Genomic DNA, 5,503 nt, shown 5'->3' with positions numbered 1-5,503 from the left:
AAAATTGTAAGTGTTTATGACTCAGTTGCAAACCATTGATTGTGTGTGTGCCGATTCTTGATAGGAGGAGCACTTGAGACCGATGTTCCAGTTCTATATATGTATCAATAGAATCAATTTCAACCAGTTTCTTTAAACCCAATAACATAATTTATTTCAAGTGGGCTGGATGGAGGAACATGATCCATGTAAAAAATTGTTATCGTTTTACTTGAACTGAATGCTCATAAAATATTGGAGTGGGAACTAATTGGATAATAGTACAGCTGGCAACATTTGCGGAATAGATTCGTGCAGCCAAAACGCACAATGACAACCTGGGACTGTGCGGCACCGAATACTCGGGGAAAAACAGTTGAACACTTCGTCCCTGGGTGGGCTCAAACCATCAACTTTTCGGTTAATAGCCGAACGCGCTAACCCATTGCGCCACAGAGACTTATGGAAGTATAAGGTTCAAGGCATCCCAAACCAGGGTGTCAGACAGTTAAAGCTTCAGATTGCTCTGACCTGGATGGAACTTGGACACTCTCAGTGGTACTTTTCACAATAAATAGAGGGACATTCATTGTGGATGCGTGGAAACAGACTTGTCCCGCACACTGCAGACACTTCCATGTCATCGCCAAACAGCTCTCCCGCAACCGGTGTGATCTACCTTCCAGCCTTCCAGTGTCTTGTCTGTGACAAAGTATTCTGATTGTCCCGAAGCCGGTGTTCGGTTTGAATTCCTTTTCAGCTCCTGACTGCGGATATTCCTGTCATTAAACAGGAACTAAATGCTAACAGGGACAGTTGGATTCACCGTTTCTTTGCTTGGTGAAATTTCAAAGATTGAAAGCGACACACATCAACCCCAAACCTCCCGTGAGATGGAAGCCCAGTTGCTGTTTCAAGCTTGAATGCAGGAACAAGCAGAACTTATTCAAAGAAAGTCCAAGTCCTTGAGACGCCTGATTATTTGCACCAAACTCCTTTGCAAAGATTTGAGGTTCATGTTTGGTGATCAGGGCACATCTTTTGCCAAACTACAACACTTAAAACATAACTCAACGGCCTTAAAGCGCTTTGGGGTGACATGAGTTCCTGAAAGGAACTGCAGAAATGGAAGTGCTTCTTTGCAAAAGTTCGATGCAATTTGAAAATATGCGAGCAATATCAGGGCTCCTCTGGGACCCCTCGTAAATTTCAATGAACAACTCCGAAGGGAGAATCAGACCCGAGACCAACGAGCCAACTGTTTGACAAACGTGAAGATAAGGTGAAACCATGATCAAAGCATTTTTGTGTGTGTCGCTATTCAGAACATAAGAACTTCAGAACTAAGAGCAGTAGTAGGCCATATGGCCCCTCGAGCATGCTCCGCCATTTAATATGATCATGGCTGATCCGATCATGGACTCAAGTCCACATCCCTGCCCGTTCCCCATAAGCCTTAGTCCCTTATCAGTTAAGAAGCTATCTCTGTCTTAAATTTATTTAATGTCATGGCTTTCTCAGCTCTCTGAGGCAGTGAATTCGTCAGATTTACAACCCTCTGAGAGGAGAAATTCCTCCTCATCACAGATTTAAATGGGCGGCCGTTTATTCTGATATTATGCCCCCTAGTTCTAGTCTCCCCTATCAGTGGAACCATCCTCTCTGCATCCACCTTATCAAGCTCCCTCATTAGCTTATACGTTTCGATAAGATCACCTCTCATCCTTCTGAATTCCAATGATAGAGGCCCAAACTACTCAACATTTTCTCATAAGTCAACCACTCATCTCCAGAGTCAACCAGTGAACCTTCTCTGAACTGCCTCCAAAGCAAGTATATCCTTTCGTAAATATTGTAAGTGTTTGTGATCCTCGCTCAATTGCCAGACGGACGGTTTGAATCGCCCCCACTTTACGAAAGTTCTAGATCTGGGAATTATTATTCAGAGTGTAAATTAAATGAGTCACGGAAAGGGATGCTTCAGTGATAAATCATAGTATATTTATTTGGTGTAACATACACTGGCTAAAACATGCACTGCTAAACGAAATGTCTCTGTGGAGAATAAAATCCCGGTTACAAACAACATGCATACAGTACAAAAATGAACACGCAGTAATTCCCTGGTGGATTCTAACCCCACCCATACCAATGAATTACCCTCCCCAGAATAGCCCTGAAAAGCTTCACTTCTGAGAAAACCCTGAGCCCTTACCCAGCTGGCCTGGGATATCTGGTTACTGGCTTGGGACACTCGCGACCATGTTGACCACCACACGCAGCCCGTTTCCTTGCTCAGCTCAGCTGTGGGAAGTCACTGCCTGGTCTTCCGTCTCGGTGGCTTCTTCTGCAGTACTGCGGCCCCTTCCTCTGGTACATCGATCGGTGGAGCGAGAGCAAGAGGGAGAGGGGGCTCTCTCTAGACACAAGTTGCAAGCTGCAAGCTCCAAGCTTCACACCAAGCTCCAAGCTAAAAATAAAGTGGAAAGGACCCTGTCTTTCTGGGAGTCTTGCTACCCCTACCTTTCCCGCCAATCTTTAAAACCCCTTTGTTTCTAAGCACGGGTACTTAGTCAGTGATGGGCCATCCCACCCATGGATTGGGCTGATGGCCCTTAGTCTGGGCATCTCTCTGAGCCTTTGTGTTGGGAAAGACCCAGCTCCTCCTTGGCTGGCCAGGCTGGTGGGTTCATTGTTCTGTGTCTCCTTCTGAGATGTTGGTGAGAAGTGCTTTTACAAATTAGAGTGGCCCCCCTTCCTGGCCGACAGCTCTTTTGTCAATGGATGACTGACAGGTCTTTTGTCCCAGCTCACTGCCATGCGGTCTCTGGAGTTTTAACAAAACCAGCTTTTTCACATATCTGCGCTGGGTGTCCCAAGCACAGGGAAAATAGCCTCAGAAAAATAAAATCCACAAAATATTCTCGACTGAGTCCATTCTTCAAACAGAAACTTCGCGATCTCTTCATTCTGCTCTGCTAATTATCGATCTTGCCACGTAAAAAGTGCGTTTGCATTGCAATGCATTAATGTAAAATTAATGAAAAGAAAATGCACGTTTTGTCGAGTGCAAAACATGCAGTGCCTGCATTTCAAAAAGCATTGCTTTTATTCATCCTGCGGAATGCATATTGCACAGATAATCTCAGCACACATTGTGCAGGCAAAGGCAGCATTAGACAACAAAGTATTTGTTCTCCGCTGATTTGTAGCAGATAACTGACGGTTGAGCACACAATTTGATAACTAGACTTGTAGATCAAGCATCAATGAAAAAGGCAACAAAACTGCCCACCAGCACCAGGTGTCTTTCACTTGTTTGTCACAAATTTTCAGCAGATGGGACAACCAGAATTTAGGTTTTACAGAGATTTGAACTCAGATCACTAGATTTAAAGTCAAGAGGGCTCACCATTCCACCATGGAACCAACTATGCCAAAACTTTTGAAACATACTTCGTCACAGACAAGGCACTGGAAGGCTGGAAGGTAGATCACACCGGTCGTGGGAGAGCTGGTTGGTGGTGACATGGAAGTGTTTGCAGTGTGCGGGACCAGACTGCTTCCACACATCCACAATGAATGTCCCACCCTTTACTTGGGAAAAGTACAACTGAGAGTGGATAAGTTCCATCCCGGTCGGAGCAATCTGAAGCGTTAACTAACTGACACCCTGGTTTTGCATGTCTTGCAGTGTGTATCTGTGGTGCAATGGTTTAGCGCATTCGGCTGGTAACTGAAAGGTGGGTAATCCAAACCCATCTCCGGGCGAAGCCTTTTAATGTTTTTCCCCGAGGATTCGGTGCCGCACAGTTCCGGGTTGTCATTGTGCATTTTGGCTGCAGGAATATATTCCGCAAACATTGCAAGCTTTGCTGTTATCCAGTGAGTTCCCACTCCAATACTTTTATGAACATTCAGCACAAGTAAAATGATAAAAAAATTTTTACATGGATCATGTTCCTCCATCCAGTCCAATCAAAATAAATTATGTTATTGAGTTTAAAGGAACTGGTGAAAATTTATTCTATTGATACATATATCGAACTGGAAATTCGGTCTCAAGTACTCCTCCTATCAAGAATAGACACACACACAATCAATGGTTTTACAACTGAGTCATAAACACTTACAATTTCTCATACAGCATGTAAATGAGATAGGGATAAAAATTCATCACATGTAAAGAGAAAATGAATGATGAAAGATACTACTGTCCCTCAGTAAGTATATTATTATTTAGTTCATCCTGAAAAAGGTTATCGGTTATTTAACGGTGATTAAATGAATTCTTATTTTTTGAATTAAAAAAAGCTGTTACAAAAGTTAGCGCCCTGACCTGGAATCGAAGCTGTTTTTCGGTGGTATAAGGAGTGGTTTTACCCAATCATTTAAAGGTGACTTCAAAGAATCACGTGGCGTTAAATTCAGATCAAGGTTACAATTTGTTTCGGTGTGAAACAAGTGGATTGAAAACAACAATAATGACACCAAGCATTACGAACCAGCGATGCAGCAATGCAGCGTTCCCTCGTGGTCCAGTGATTAGGATTCGGCGCTCTCACCACCGCGGCCATGGGTCGATTTCCGGCCAGGGAAATTGCACTTCCATCAAAATTAAAACCTTATAAGAAAGAGTTGCATGCATCGAATGTGGTAAAAAAGATTCATTGATTTAAACATCGTTAATTAATCCATTGTAGAACTTCAATCATTTATTTTGCCCTGAGTACGTGAGAAACTTTTATCCCAACCTCATTGTATTTTAAGAGCATGGTCTAGCCTCGGTATCTCCACCTGTTAAAGTAGGAAACTGCTGGAAATACACAACAGGACGGGTAGCCTTTGACAAACAATTAAACCCAGGTTACAGACTCTCTTCCTTCCCCTGCCCTTTGCGGGACACTTGTTCCCCTTTAATTTTACAGACTGACTGAGTTCACTAACCGCAGCGAGAGAGTAGGTGCCTCCACGGCCCCACTGTGCTAACATGGAAGATAACACGATGGGGATGTGGGGATGTGGGGTGGTGGGTGGGGATCAGTGACATGTTTGTGTAAAGGGCAGCGGAGGAGAAGGATTGACAGCTGTCAGTGAGGGACAGAAGTTGTTTAAGGTGAGCCAACACATTCCCGATCAGCACAGAAGGCATTCACTGGTCAGCTGCCCTCTGCTGTACTTCTGGTCAGAGCGGTTTTCGCAGTGGAGCCGTTATCACATTTGCTTTCCACACAAAATGATCCCGTGCAGGAAGATTATGTTTAAACTTGCTGTGGATGAACAGCCATGGGCGAGTTTATTTTCCTGTCAAAAGGAAGACTGTGGCTTCTACCTTATTCTTTAATTGCTCTTTATTTAACTTCACTAAATAGATATATTTGAGTGAGAGAAATTGTTCCAGAGTTTCGCACACTTCATCTTTTCTTCCCCATTAAACACGTAAAATGAGGCCGAGGAATAAATACAGAAAACGAAGCAGAGGGATACAGACAAGAGGCAGAGAGAAGGGGAAATACTGTCCCCA

General features: G+C 43.7%; 1 non-coding gene across 1 annotated transcript; it reads right to left on the bottom strand.

The window, feature by feature from the left end:
* Nucleotides 1–365: 365 nt before the first annotated feature.
* trnan-auu (transfer RNA asparagine (anticodon AUU)) lies at nucleotides 366–439 on the bottom strand. Its single transcript has one exon. It is a non-coding gene; the product is annotated as a tRNA-Asn (tRNA).
* Nucleotides 440–5,503: the final 5,064 nt, after the last annotated feature.

This window comes from Pristiophorus japonicus, unplaced genomic scaffold (assembly GCF_044704955.1).
Source record: "Pristiophorus japonicus isolate sPriJap1 unplaced genomic scaffold, sPriJap1.hap1 HAP1_SCAFFOLD_70, whole genome shotgun sequence".
Lineage (NCBI taxonomy): Eukaryota > Metazoa > Chordata > Chondrichthyes > Pristiophoridae > Pristiophorus > Pristiophorus japonicus.
This window is presented reverse-complemented; position numbering and strand designations above follow the sequence as displayed.